Genomic DNA, 16,336 nt, shown 5'->3' on the forward strand with positions numbered 1-16,336 from the left:
TTTGATAGGGTCTACCTTAACACCCTCATACATTATGACCCAACTATTCCACCTCATGTACTCCAAAGAAACATTTGGAGGTTTTTGCATATAATTGTTTCTCCTCCAATAGTTTGAGCACCCTGTCAACATGATCCTCCCAAGACTCGTTGTAGATTAGTATTTCATCAAAAAATATTAACACAATTTTCTAAGGAAGGGTTTTAAAATGGAATTCATCAAACCTTGAAATATGGAAGGTGCATTAGTAAGGCCAAAAGGCATGACCAAAAATTCATAATAACCTTCATGAGTTATGAATGTCGTTTTCAGAATGTCTTCAGTCTTCATTCTAATTTGATGATATCTTGAATGATGATCCAACTTGGTGAAGCAAATTTCTACATGTAATTCATCCAAGAATTCATCAATGACAGGAATGGGACATTTATCTTTAATAATGAGCTTGTTGAGCTCCTTATAATCTGAACACACATGCCATGATCCATCCTTCTTATGCGCCAATACTACTGGAGCAGAGAAAGACCTTTGACTAGGTTGAGTTATACCGACCTCTAGAATTTCTACAACCATACATTCAATTTCACTCTTTTGGGCATAAGGATATTTGTAAGGCCCGATGTTTGGAGGAACACTTCCTGGAATCAAGTGAATAAGATGATCATAATCACTAATAGGTGGGAGGCCTTTCAGAGTCTCAAATACTTTGGAATGATTGTCTAATACTTTTTGGAGATCTGAAGAAATAGATGATTTCAATGTTTGAATCTCTAGTGTGCATAACTGTGCAATTATGCCTCGCTATTCTTTATTCAAAAGCTTTGTCATGCCATTAGAGGTAATTATCCTCCCTGGTTTCTCCACGATACCCATTAATTCAATTTCCTTTGCTTCCCAAAAACAATTCAAAAAGAGTTCTTGAAAATTAAAAGCTATCTTCCCTAAAGATTGTAACCATTGGACTCCTAGTACAACATCAACACCACCCATTGGAATGGAAATAATTGGACTATTCAATACATATTCCCTCATGGTTAGCTTGATATTATTGAACTTTTCAGAGTAATTTATATTTCCTCCATTTGTAACCATCGCTTGACACTCTGGTGTTAGATATAGAAAGAAATTCAATTCCTTGACTATCTTACAATGAATAAAATTATGGGTACTACCCAAATCAATCAACACTATTACCTTTCTCTTCTTAATATATCCTTCTATATTGAGAGTTTGAGGAGTGGTAATTCTTGCCAATGCATTACAAGATATGGTAGGATTCATTTCTTCTTAATTTGGGGTTGGTTCTTGGTTTATATCCTCTTCTTTTGATGTTTCTTGTTCCCTTTCTTCCTCCTCTTCACAATCTATGTAAAATAATTTATTCTGAGCACAATTATGACCTTTAGTGTATTTTATATCACAACTATAACAAATACCTTTTTCTCCTTTTTTCTCCAATTGTTGTGGTGTCAACCTTGTAGGTTGTGAAAGGCTAGAAGTAACAACACTTCCATCTTTATAGTTGTCAGTGGTAGACTTCCTTTTTGCAATAACTTTTTTTCAACTGTTCTTATCACCTTGAATGCCTTCTCCAATGAATCAAGTTCCCAGAGGCGAACCTCATGTTGGATGTTATCCTTCAAAGTCCCTATGAAGACATCAATCCTATGCTCCTCTGAAATACCAGTTACCCTGATATTCAACTTTTGGAAGTCCCTAATGTGCTCCACCATTGAACCCTTTTGTTTGAGATTTATCAATTGAATAAAGAAGGTGTTGCTCTTAGTATTCTCATAATGTGCTATCATTTCTTCTGTAAAAATTGACTCAGTGACAAGTGGTTTACAAGAACAAAGCCATTGATGCCATACAAAATGATTGGGTTATAAATATAAATATGCAATGCGTACCTTTTGTGTGTGTTGCAGATCATGTAGATAAAAATATTGCTCCATCTGTAGTATCCATGTTACCATGATCCTTGCCATCAAACTTCCTCATATCGATCTTTAGAATGTGGTGGGTCTTCAATATAAAGTTAAAGTCTCTAAAATCATGATTAACATTCCTTTTGTTCTCATCATGAGTTTCTTGGAATACGTTTTCGTCATTAGGAATCATTCCTTGTAACAACTTTGTCAAACATTCCTTCAAACCCTAGAATCCAAAGCTCTGTATGCTTTCAAACCATCCATCCTAGCTTCCATGTCTGCTTTTAATCCATCCTTCAAACTTTCAATGTCTGATTTTAATCCATCCTTCAAACCCTCCATGTCTGATTTTAAACCATTCTTCAAACCATCCATCTTAGCTTCCATTTCAGTTTTGGTTACTCTTTGCGAGAGTGAAATTTGTTGCACTTGGTTGCGTAATTTTGATATATCATGTTGTTATAATTTTTGATATACCATGTTGCACTTGGTCCCATATTTCATTCTCTTTTTCATGCGTCATAGTAGAGATTGTTGGTTGGTTACTAGGTGTGTCCATTTTTTTCCGATGAATTTTCGAATCAAACAATGATATCTATGCTTCACTATGCCCTTTGAATCACTTCAAACTGATTTTTCAAACAAAAGTTATGCAATTTTTTAAAAAATACGCACCTTTTTCTTGTTGTTTGGGAGATCAATATTGAAATTTTTGTATATCTTTAATTTTGTATCTCTAAGGTCTAAATTGTTTTCCTATGGTATTCCTCTAATTCTTCTTTCCAACGCCACAAGTCTGACCAATATTGGACTCTCCAAGAAAATGTTATGCCCAATATCCCATGATGTAATTATTATAGACTGGTTCAGTAGAGCAAACTTGTACAGAGTGCCACATGTCCCTGTTTCGACCTTCGGCCCTTAAAATGATGCACAAAAAACTACAATCCTTGAACTTTTAGTCACTTTTTATGAAATTAAAATCCATTGCTCAAAGCGAAAGTTATGATGAATTTTCCTAAGTCACCTGTTTGAGATTGAATTTTGGAGCCTGCAAAAGGCTTAACTTCTTTGGACCATATCTCAGAAAATATAGCGAACTAAGATCTGAAATTTTTACGCAAAGTTCACCAAGGTTTTATCTCCATGGGGTTGAAATTTTAGCTCTTGAAGCCTTGTAGAAAAAAGTTATAACGAAAATACCAAGATGACATGTTTGAAGCAACGAAAACCTAGAATCCAAAGCTCTGATACCAAATGTTATGCAACCAACTCACTAAATAGAAGAAAAGATAGATCAACGACTTGAGAAATAGCCTCTTTGAGGGGGAAACCTCCTTTACATCACATAAATAAACAATTCTTGAATGATACAAATGACAAGACTTCCTTGGTATATATAAGAATCTAAGGGGTCACAATATAATTAGAGCCAACATAATAATAATAATGCAAGGGCACATAAATAACAATAGTGGGCTTCTATGGGGCACAACAATAACAATATGGGGGCTACATGGACATAACAATAACAATTGTTATCGCCAAAAAATGATCACCTAGCCATTTCTAACTAGATGGATCGAAATACACCATGTAGGATTAATTTTACCATAGTAAAATCACTTTCACCATGAGAAATAAGTTAGTAAACCATTTTTATTAAATTATGTGATTAAAATTAAAAAAACCCCATGAAAATAATTAGATAAATCATTATTTATTTAATTTTCTCTAGGAATAATTATTAAATCATTGCTTGATAACTATTCCTTGTCACATTTGATCACTAATTATTTCTTATTCCTTAATTATATTACTGGAATAATTGTTAAATCACTATTTAACAATTATTTCGATTTCACATCATTCTTAATCCTCGTGAAATAATTAATAAATCATTTTATTTGTTAATTATTTCTAAATAAAAATATTTGACCATTTTGAAAATGTTCTCCCTCTCCTAAAAATATAATAAAGTATTCATAACGGTTAGATCTTGATTTGGTCAATATTTATAACAACATCTTTCGGAAAAAATCATATAGGAGATAAACTCGCTGACGCGTTTCGAGCCAGCCAATGTGGTTCATGTTCATGACAAGATGAGGAACCACATCTAGGCAATGCAATAAATAGATGTAGGGAGCAACTAACTAGTTGTTAGAGAGTAACAACTAGTTTGACTTAAGGCAGAAATTAATAATTAAGATTTGACCAAGAAGAGGAAGGGAATCAAACTAAATGAATTTTAATTTATAAAAATATTATTAAATCAAATTCTATTAATATTATAAATAAATTAAATTTTATTTATTTATTTATTATACTACTAGAGGTAATAATATTATTAATAATTAGTATTTTAATAAAATAATATTATAAACAATATAATTATAATGTGTTAACTTTATTATTATATAATAAAATAACAATTTTTATTAAAAAAAATTATAACCCCTTATAACACTATTATTATATATAATATTATAATAACTATTATTATTAATAGGTTTAAACCTATTCTTAACCCAACTTATTAATATATTATTATTATTGGCAATTCTAACAACTAAATAAAGAATATTAAATATTCCATAACTAAATTTAGGATATTAAATAATTTATAACTAATTTTAGAATATTATAAACAATATAGTTAAGGTGGATTAACAAATATTATTTTACAAATAATTAGTAATACTATTAAATAGTAATAAAATTAAAAATATTATTAAAAATATTGTTAAATTAGAATAATTAATTAATAATAATAATAATAATATAATAAATAAATAAAAATAAATAAATAAATATTTAGGAAGAAAGAGCAGGGATCCAGCATCTGCTGATACTCCAACTATCATCTCTATTCAAATTAACAAGCCTCTTTTCAATTTCTAAGGCCTCTCTAAATTTACGATGATGCAAATGGTCAATCCTAGCAATGACCCTAACCTCTTCTATGCATATGTGATGATTGGTTTTTTATGCATGTTCTGCCAAAGTGGAGGAGCAAGACCTTCCATGCTTGATGTCCACAACATGCTCACAAATCCTTTGGTTTATTGATCGACCGATCTCACCAATATAAGGAGTTCCACAAGAATAGGGAATGATGTAAACATGATCATGGTCAATATTATTTTATTATCCTCCATTTTCGATATTAACTCAATACTTTGTTATAAATAGGAGGGTTTTCCATTCATTCTTCACCGTGATCATTATCATCGTCACCATTATTGTCTCTTTTCACTTGAGCTCCCATTTGAGTTCTACACATTGTTTTGGGTTTTTCACACATTGAGAGAGAGAATCGATTATTGAAGCATCAAGGACATCAAAGGACCCATCCCACAGAGGGGGATTTGTAGACCCTTTTGTAGATCTCCTTCACCAAGTGTTATCAATAAAGATTTATTATTCATTTTAAAAAGTCTTTCCATTTGGGTTATTACATTGGATATATACTTTTGTTTGTTGTTTTAGATCGCATATGTTGTTTTGTTGCAGATTTTTCTAGTTTTATTATTATAGATATGAAGTGTAAGCAACCACAAATTGTTGCTAGGGTCATGTGTCACCAATGACTTAAGTGGAATGTTTATGGTACACCTTCCAACAAATTTCATACTAACAAATGGTGACATCACTGGGTCTTTAAGCTACATTTGTTGTCAACAAATGGCGATTCCACTGGTGTAGTAATTCAATTCTTGGGTGACTGATGTTTCAGTAAATTTTAGGGTTTTCTATAGCTATTTATAGCCTCTCAATTTCTATTTATAGTTTTGTTTCCCTTTTTGTCAAATTTTCAGATTGTGGTGGTTTTCTGGTTCTTTCCGTAGGTCGCAGGTACAAGCTAAGCAGGAGATGACAAAGTCTATGCGAGATCTGCCGACCGAGAGCCCCAGGAGAAAAACACATTTTTCAACTCCATATCTGCATTCCAGAACGCACTTTTGGCCCAATAATTGTGTTTTCCACTGTCTAGGTGGGTGCCTGCATTGGATTTTTTTTGAGATTTTTTTCAGACTTGCTGAGAGTGTTGTGTGTAGACTGGGAAGGGTTTCTTATCTTTGTTTCAGTCTCCCCTAGGCCTATATTGTATTAGTTTTTCTCTTTGAGGAAGGAAAAACCCCCCTAGGGTTTAGAGTACACCTCCACATTTTTAGGAAGAGATTGGCTGGGCGAGGATTCTAGGATTTTAGCATTTTCAGCTACTGATTTTTCAGAGTCTGATCCATTACTTTACAACACTTGTGGATAGGTTTATTTCCCATTTTCTCCCTTTATAATTTAGGTTTTTCCTATCCCACTTAGGATCCCCTTGAGCATCCAAGGTTTTGGAGCTTCAACCTATCATTTGCAACATTTGTCACCTCTGATTTTTGCTGTGTGTTTGCACCATTTTTAGTAGACTAATGCCTCTATATCTCAGTCCCTTTGACATTAGGTCTTTTAGGAATTTTATGTGTCTTTGAGTAGCTTGTTTTCCTTCTCTTTCTTAGCTTCTTGATAGCCTTTTTGGGTGGGGTTTTATGTGCTTGATTGGCTGTTTATTTTTCTGTCATTTTCAACATTATTTATAGTATTTCAACACTTTATTTTTAGCAGCACATGACATCATAAAACATGCTCAATTAACTCATCCACTTGACACATCATTTTCACACACTCACACCCTAAGCGAACGTGAGCTTGGTTAACACCGCCAAGCCAAGACTTGAAACACTACACCTTAATAATTCAACATACATAGATTAAGCCCACTTGGGCACCAGGGCCAAACAATCTTTGTAGTTTATGTGTAGGATCAGTGGGATAGGCTTCCAATAATATTCATCGATCGCTTACATTGAGACATAGAAGTTGACATATTAGGGAGCTTAAAATCCTTCACCATCCAACGATCCAAAGCTGAAGTGTGTCATAAACTCATTTCAGAGGGGGTTAGGCTAGCTCATCGTGCGAGCAGTTCTCCTCGGGGCTACCCAACCCATGGCATGGAATCTCATGCATCAACTGATCACCAAGAAGCTCAAGACTCAACCACCCCCATGGGACGAAGGTAATTGTAGTGACCAATCTTAGGAAAACACCCTATAGGACTAGCTATGGGAAGCAGTTGGTTCTCTACCCTACCTTTCTCTGGACAACTCTGCTTGTGGGGATGAGATTCTGTCAAGTAAGAAGTTCTTTGGAAGGCCATCTAAAACAATAGATTTAGGATTATTTGAGGATTTAGACCACCTATAGGCTAGAGGTCTTTTTCTTTGATAGGATGCGTTTGCTTGTATTAGAGTAACATTGTAGAATTTTCTTTACAAATCAGCTAGATCACTAATATCATGTAGAAATTTCACTTGCAGATCAAACTGGTATATGCAATGTAATAAAGCACAATACTAGATCTACATCTACCATAAACTTTGTGGAAGCTTAATCAAACATGAGCAACATCAAGCATGAACAGATATAACTGAGAATGAGAAGTAATCAACCATAACACAGAAGATATAACCTAGGGAAAGCACCGGCCTAAAACCCCATCTCTGTATTATCAATCAAGTGGAAATCCTCAACAACATACAAAAAGAATCAGCTCAAAAGCTATCTTGCTCTCTCTGTACTATGATGATGTAGCTCATGGACTACCTAGGCCTGTATATATAGGCTCCACAAGTCCTCCAAGCTCCTATTTCCTTGTGCAATTTTGATTGGGGTCCAATGTCATAACATGTGTGAATTGGCCAAATCATACCTGCTGTCACCTCAGGTCCAACTACACAGTACTAGAAGGAATAATATTCCTTCCTCATGCAAGGAATATTCACTAGGAATATCCTAGCAACTGATAGTACACTATCCCTCATCTGATCTCAACTGGGTCTCTGTCTGAACTGCCATGCATCAGTTATCCATGAGTGAATACTCAGTTATCTGAAAATACTAGTTGTCACATGCATGCAAGCATCAACAAACTTAATCTCATTAATTTAACAACTTCTTAAATTAATCTAACTAGACTTGACTAAGTTAAACTAAGTCAATTGATCCTCTCAATATAGAACTCATCCTTAATTCCTCAATCAGTGGAGCAAATCAATGACACATTCCCCAATCAGTGGAGAAATTATTGCATGTTCTCACAAAGTCTTCAAGTTTGAGTTTCCTTAACTAATTAACTCAAACTGAATTAATTAATTAATATTCAAACTGCTGGTAAGACCAAATTCAAATTTTACTTCCTATTTCTAGTCCAGGGACTGACTAAAATAGGAATCCACACTGCACTGCTAAAAATGGAACTTCTATTTTTAGCACTTCCATTTTTTATTCCCTGTTGCCCAATCCAACAATGATGCCCAAACGACTATTTTTAGCAATGCTATTTTTAGCTTTTCTTGTTGCCATTTTTCAACACTCCCTCCCAACAAGAAAGGATTCCTCTTGAACCCGATCATGTACCTCTGGAATGTTCTGCATGCAACACATCTACCAAGTGTGGTTGCTCCAGCAACTCTCGGAACAAAAAAAACTCCCAAATGACCTCTCTGTTGGGCTAGAAACATACTTTGCTGCTGAAGCTCTACCTGCTACTGACAAGTGCTCCCTCTCTAACCTCTACACTACTGCAACATCTCCATGCATCTCGCACCGTTGCACCCTTCTCTGTGCTACCCTGCACTGTGCAACACACTTGTGCCTCTCACATTGTTGCAACCTACATGCTCTACGCTGTCTTAGGATTCCCTGCACTGTAGCTCTCTTTTCCACTCCATCCACATCTGTCTCTACCCAATCAGTTAGTTCCTGCTACTCCTCATTGGGGCTCCCATAACAAAGTCGAATAAAAAAGGTTGGGTACCTCAAGAATCCTGCCCCTCCTCCTCGGGACGATCACTCCACATCGCCCCACCTCCTACCTAGAGGTATGGCTGCATGTGATCCCTCAGCCCACCTGGCTCGAAGTTTCCCCCTATTGGAGGTCTCTGCATGAGTAGATGTCTCTACTCGATCTCCTCTCAACTTCTCTAGTTGTGGCTGCTCCACAACCTCCTGAAGCTATTTCACCAATCGTGGCTCCTCCACAATCGTCTGAGACTTCTTCTGGCATTGCATGTTGACAGGTAATATACTCTCCCTCTCAACCACCAAGTCTCCATCAGTTGCCTTGTTGCTTAAGGCTTTGCATGCATCTTGAACCTTAAGAGCATACAGGTTCTTGACTCGTGAAGCAATCTACTTCACCTGTCTAGTGATGATGTGTCTAAGGAAAACATGTCCCTTACTGAAGACTACATCATAGCCTCTATCTTCTAGCATCACAATCGACACCAAGTTTCTCTTTAGTCCTGGTACATACTTGACATCGGTCAAGGTAAGGTGAGCTCCATGCTCCCTTTGAAAAATAACCGTGCCTACACTTGAGACACTATACTTTTCATCATTACCCATCGCTATGAGTATCTGGAGATCTTTCTCCTCCAAAGTACTGAACAAACTCTTGTCACCAGCCATGTGGAAAGAAGCTCCACTATCAAGAAACCAACCACTTCCCACCATGGATGAAACCATGCATGTGAAGAGTGTGAAATCCAACTCGAACTGTGAAGCAAGTGCTTCACCTTTAGATCCTTCCCTGGATCCCTTCTTGGATTTCCTCAGTGGAAAATTTGTAACAAAATGGGCCACCTCATGACACTTTCGTTTTGTCAAACTTCTTCCCACCATGGGAAGAACTGGACTCGGAAAGAGAAACCTTCTCCTTCCCCTTCTTTGCCTTACTCGCTAAGGCACATTTTTCTTCATTGTCCATGGATGAAGAATCGTCTCTGGTGCTTCTTCTTATCTCCTCCTGCATCAAATCTGACCAAAGTCGTTCCCAATCTAGCAGTTTCTCTCTTCCATTAACCGAGTCCTGGTAGCTATGCCAGCTCTTAGGAAGACCGAGGAGTGCAAGACTCACCATGTCATCATCAGAGGTCATGAACCCTTCACTTCCAAGCTCATCCCTGCACGAGGTGAGCTCGTTCAGATACATAGAGATCGTGTCCCCACTTTCACACTTGCTCTTTCGAAGTTTGTCCTTCAGTTCCAGCTTCCTTTGATCACTGCTATTCTGATAAAGATCTTTCAATGTTTTCCACATCGAAAACAGAGTCTCCTTCTCATGGAGGCTCGAGACAATGTGATCTCAAACTCCCTCCAAGAGGATTCTCCTAGCTCTAGCCACATACTTCTTCCATTTTTCCAGTTGAGTAGCATCAGTTGGCTTCTGGACTTCTTGACCAATGAAGTCCTTTAGAGCATTATCTTCTAATACTACCTCCATGCGATCCTTCCAGGCTATATAATTTGAACTGCAATCAAGGGCATATTTGAGTCTCAAACCATAGAACGCCATCGGTGAAATAGATGTGATAAGAACTCAATTCAATATTCAGAAACCACAAACTTCAACTTCTCCCTTCTTGTATACTGTTCTTCCTTTATAACCTGTGCTCCACTACCATGTAGAATTTTCTCTACAAATCAGCTAGCTCACTGATATAATGTAGAAATTTCACCTGCAGATCAAACTGATATATGCAATGTACTAAAGCATAATACTAGATCTACATCTACCATAAACTTTGCGGAAGCTTAATCAAACATGAGAAACATCAAGCATGAACATATATAACTGAGAATGAGAAGTAATCAACCATAACACAAAAGATATAACCTGGGGAAAGCACCAGCCTAAAACCCCATCTCTGTATTATCAATCAAGTGGAAATCCTCAACAACATACAAAAAGAATCAGCTCAAAAGCTATCCTGCTCTCTCTGTACTCTAATGATGTAGCTCATGGACTACCTAGGCCTGTATATATAGGCTCCATAAGTCCTCCAGGCTCCTATTTCCTTGTGCAGTTTTGATTGGGGTCCAATGTCATAACATGTGTGAATTGGCCAAATCATACCTGCTATCACCTCAGGTCCAACTACGCAGTACTAGAAGGAATAATATTCCTTCCTCATGCAAGGAATATTCACTAGGAATATCCTAAGAACTGATAGTACACTGTCCCTCATCTGATATCAACTGGGTCTCTGTCTGAACTGCCATGCATCAGTTATCCATGAGTGAATACTCATTTATCTGAAAATACCAATTGTCACATGCATGCAAGCATCAACAAACTGAATCTCATTAATTTAACTTGTTAAATTAATCTACCTAGACTTGACTAAGTTAAACTAAGTCAACTGATCCTCTCAATATAGAACTCATCCTTAATTCCTTAATCAGTGGATCAAATCAAGGACACATTCCCCAATCAATGGAGAAATTACTGCATGTTCTCACAAAGACTTCAAGTTCGATTTTCCTTAACTAATTAACTCAAATTGAATTAATTAACTAATATTCAAACTGCTGGTAAGACCAAATTCAAAATTTACTTCCTATTTCTGGTCCAGGGACTGAATAAAATAGGAATCCACACTGCACTGCTAAAAATAGAACTTTAATTTTTAGCACTTCCATTTTTCATTCCCTGTTGCCCAATCCAGCATTGATGCCCAAACTACTATTTTTAGCACTTCTATTTTTAGCATTTCTTGTTGCCATTTTTCAACAAGCATCATAAATATAGTTAGTTTACACTTATCACCATTGCACTAGGTGTTTGCTTGTTGTTTGTTGCTATTTAATTCCTATCATCACTCTTAAGTCCTTAGAGTAATCATTTTATTGACATCATTGCGCCCCTTAGGTATTTGTCGTAGATAATTCAAGGCTTTTGCCTTCAGTTTCCATTAGGACATATTACTCCTCCCCATTGAGTTTGAGTTCATCCTCCGAGTCCTCCATCGAGTCATCATTTTGACTTTGGTTCTATTGGTTCTTCTAGTTCTTCCTTTGATTCCACATCTTCTCAAGCCCGTACCGTCGCCATGTCAGGCACCAACGCGGGTGCGGGAAACCAAGGTGGTAACCCAACTACCAAACAGGGTAACCCCACAAGCGGAACCTCCACCAATATGGTCACTCCTCCTCCATTGCTTCCTTTTATGGCTGGTTTGAGTCTCCCTGATTTCAGCCAGCTCATCAATGATCCTCTTCTCTATGATCCCAATTAGCCAGCTATGCCTACTAAACTTCCTTCCAACATCCCAAAGTTTGAAGGTAATCTTGGAGAAGATCCCACAAATCATGTTCACTCATTCCATATGTGGTGTTCATCCAATTCTATCACTGAAGACTCCATCCATCTTCGTCTATTCCAACGCACTCTTATTGGAGTTGCTGCTAAGTGGTATGTCGATCAACCTAGAGCCACTCATTCCACTTTTGCGACTCTTGCCAAATATTTTCCTGCTTATTTTCAGTTACCTCTCTGTTATGACACTGGTAACGAACTATTGAATTATTTCCATCAAACTTCTGCCACTTGCCTATCCAACCATGTTTAGGAATGGCGTATAAGGAGGAGCATATGTAAAGCTCCTGAATTCGAAGATAATGTCTATATGGATTTGTTCCTTAGATTTATTTTGGCCCCCATTTCTAAAGATGTCACCTCTCACTTCCATCAATCTAAGGAATATGTGCTCCAAGTAGCCTTGAAATTTGATCTAATATATGCCTAGTCAGGTTATATTTATACTGTCATTCCCGATCTACCTCGGCCTAGTGCTGCCAATGCACCGGGGGTGTTAGTTCTAGTCTTCACAGCCTGTCACCAGGATCAAAATGGGCTTTTACTATGTCTGGTTTTCTTAGATATTTTTCACATGATATTTAGTGCAAAACATGTCACAAGTGTGTCCATTAGAAGTAGCTCAGAATAAGCTTTCCAATGGTATATTACACTCCCAAAACCGGCTCCCGGATTAGAAGATATGACCGAATGAATGATTGACTCAAAGATATCCCCGTGCAACAGTTTATGTATTTAATGATCCATAATAAGCTAGGAGATGCCAGTGGCTGGTTTTGTGGCTGGATTGTGATAAAGAAGGAGAGAACAGAGCATTTGAGGTCTATTGCTGTGTTGCTAATCCTCATCTCAACATATGGCGAGCTCGTTCCGCTTTGATTGAAAGAGATATCCATGAATCTATGTAGAGGGCACTGTACATTGCTGACAGTGATATTGTGAGTGAAAGGTTGGTTTACAGCTACTGGTCTCATGGTTCTAGAGAGGAATTACTTGAAGATTTATAGATGTTCATTTAGTGTTTGCTGTCATCCTTACCTACATCTCTTCCAAGCTTTTCAACTCAAAGAATACTTGACATGTCAAACAAATGGAAAGCTCCCCCTTTGCCAGAGGGTCCGATAGATCTTTCCATGAAATCCATGATACTAGAACAAAATAAAGTTGCAAATTCAGAGGCTTCTATTATGGCATCAGTATGTTCAGATGTTGAAAATATTGCAGCAGGCAACCATTAGTGTTTTGGTTTGAATGATGGCACTAGAACTGATGCTCTCCCAGCATCTGGCCAAATTGAAGTTCAGGGGAATATGAAATGGTCCTATTTAATCAAAATATCATTGTTATCAGAATTTCACTCCAGCTCATTGCACCCTTGCACATAGTAAAAACAAGAGAAGTATGGCAATCTCACAAGGGCAAAAGTGTTGGAGAACATTAAAGAAAAGCATTTGCAAGAATTCTTCGGACATAATTATAGTTTTGTTGGTAATCTTGTGAAAACAGAGGGTCAATTTGGAATCATGTTTTCAAATCAAGAAATGATTTTTAATGGGGATCTCAAGGTCTTAAAAGGTGAAAACTTCACGTTGAAAGTCTCTTAGAGACTATAAAGTGGGACAAGTATAAATTATTTCTTAGATGTTGGCCTGAACAAAGCACACATACTTTTCCTGGCGTTGATTGTTTCTTGTATATATTGATGCCAAGATGGATATTATAAAGGAAAAATGTCAATGGGAAAGGATGCAAAAATAGAAAGCAATGATGGCTCTTTTGATGATTCTTCACTGAATTTCAAGTTGATTTCACACAATTACAATGATGAGGGTAATGAATCTGTACTACAAGGAAAGGAATGGTTTTAAAGCAAGAAGCAAACACTATCTGGAAGTTCTTGAGCATGAAAGAGACATCAGAGTGTGCCAAAGACATCCTATGAAACCCATTACAATGCCAAATGCCAATTTGAAGAAGACACAGTAGCTATTTTCTGGATGAGTGTTTGGTGGCTTTAAAAACTGTGGGCGTTGCGCGTAGCCCTTAGGCATTGCGCGTATAGCCATATTCAAAAGCACTGCGCATAGCCCTTTGGTGCTGCACGTAGAGCCATCCCCAAGGTTACATCAAGGAGAGACACCTAGCATTGGAAGGCGACAGGGGTGGGACATGAAAATACCAAATGTCAGTTTGAAGAAAGATGGGAATGGTATAGAGGTGCAGAAATCTCCTGAAGCAATGGAAAAGTTGAAGACACAAATTAAACACACCAAAGAAATCCTTAATACTAATAATGAGGCCCCTCTATCAGTTGAGTCAATTTATAAGGATCGCCCCTGCATCCATAACACACGCAGGTCAAGGAATCGAAAGCCAAGCCAATCTAGCTGTGGCGCTGCGCTTCTGGAGTGTGGCCCTACGAACAACGCTTACACCTAAGAAACAAACAAGAACAACAATTCAACATCTTTATAATCGACGAGATTTACAGGGTCTTACAGCTGTTACAATCAGATGTTGTACACTTATTGCACTTGGTGGTGTCTTGATTACTTGGCATCAATTATTTCATTTTTTAATCAGTCTTCTCAGGTTGAAAACTAAGTCACCGATATTGATCCACAAGAACGGCAAGCTACTGCAGCAGTGAGGGTTTCATCAAAGACCATCTCGCTGGAAGATGTAGGTTTGTTGGTCTTGGGTTTATCGAAAGGAAACAACAATAAGCCTATGACTTAGAGTTCTTACAATCAGCAGGGGAGACTCTTCATGATCGCCTATCCACTGGCCGAAAAGTGGACTTGCTACTTTACTCCCTAGAACGACCACTTGTAGATATTTCAGAAATTTTCTTGTGGATGATGGCTGTTGGTACCATAGTGTGTGCTTCCTTATGGTCGAAGTTCATTGGGAATGAACAATCTGACTCATACAATCAATTGACAAGAAAAGAGACCCATGATATATCTGCAATCAAAGTTAATACAGAGAAGGATGTCATGCATATAAACACCAAGGTGGAATTGAGGGAATGCATATTTGTTTAGTGGCTTTACTGTCCAGGTCATTTGGTCACTATGCTGATGTGATAATAAAATTTTCAATTGTGGGGAGGCCTCACTCCTGTCTGTGATAGTTTTTCCCTTCTGTATAGCTTTTGCTGTTACTTGGGCTGCAAATCTGCATGTTTCCTATGCATGAATTGGTCAAGATGTTCTAGGCATATCATTGATGATTACAGTTTTGAAAATAGCTCAATTACCAAATATCAAGGTTGCAACCATTCTATTAAGTTGTGCATTTGTGTATGATATTTTCTAGGTCTTCATATCACCTCTTATTTTCCATGAGAGCGTCATGATTGTGGTTGCACGTGGTGATAAGTCAGGTGGTGAAAGCATTCCCATGCTATTAAAAATCCCTCATTTTCACGATCCTTGGGGTGGCTATGATCTAATTGGCTTTGGAGGCATCCTCTTACCTGGGTTACTTGTTGCTTTTGTAGCTAGATATGACCGGTCAACAAAAAAGGGGGCCTTTGCAATGGGTATTTTCTCTGGTCAACAATTGGATACAGAGTTGGTCTCTTACTGACTTATGTTGCCTTGTACCTGATGGATGGGCATGGCCAACCAACATTGCTTTATCTTGTTCCATGTACACTAGGTCTGATCCTAATTTTGGCATTTCTGCGACGGGAATTCAGAGACATGTGGCATTATTCGAATTTTTCTAGGAACCGATGGCAGCGTTCAAATTTTCCAATGGACAGGTGGCAGAGTTTGTGGGCTTGAAATCAACAACTGTTAAAACATTCTAGGTTTCCAACGATGACACCTTTAGCAGTTCTAGTTCAAAATATTGCAGCAAATCTATTTTGATGAGATCTAATTAAATTATTTAGTTATGGTTTTAATTTATGTAATTTGACTGTAGCACATATTTGGTTTTCTTTTTAATTTTAATTATTTTGATTCCTATGTTTAGGAAATAATAATTAATATGTAATAGAGTATATATAGGGTGATTTTTGAAGATGTAGGGGTTCAATTTTTGTAGCAGAGAGAGGCTTCTTGGGACTGTGTAAATTTTCTCTTTAATATTTATTTTAATAAAGGAGTTTCTGCCCTTTGGACCTAGGATCCATCACGGTGTTAATGTCTAGTATGTTTTTCCTATAATTCACTTA

General features: G+C 37.1%; 1 pseudogene; it reads left to right on the forward strand.

Annotated features, from left to right (window-relative positions):
* The window catches only part of LOC149198914 (signal peptide peptidase-like 2 pseudogene), a 105,193-nt pseudogene extending 89,252 nt beyond the window's left edge, over window positions 1-15,941 (forward strand).
* The last annotated feature ends 395 nt before the right edge of the window (window positions 15,942-16,336 follow it).

Source organism: Pinus tabuliformis, chromosome 2_1 (assembly GCF_031772625.1).
Source record: "Pinus tabuliformis cultivar Carrire ecotype Pingquan chromosome 2_1, CPIR1, whole genome shotgun sequence".
NCBI lineage: Eukaryota > Viridiplantae > Streptophyta > Pinopsida > Pinales > Pinaceae > Pinus > Pinus tabuliformis.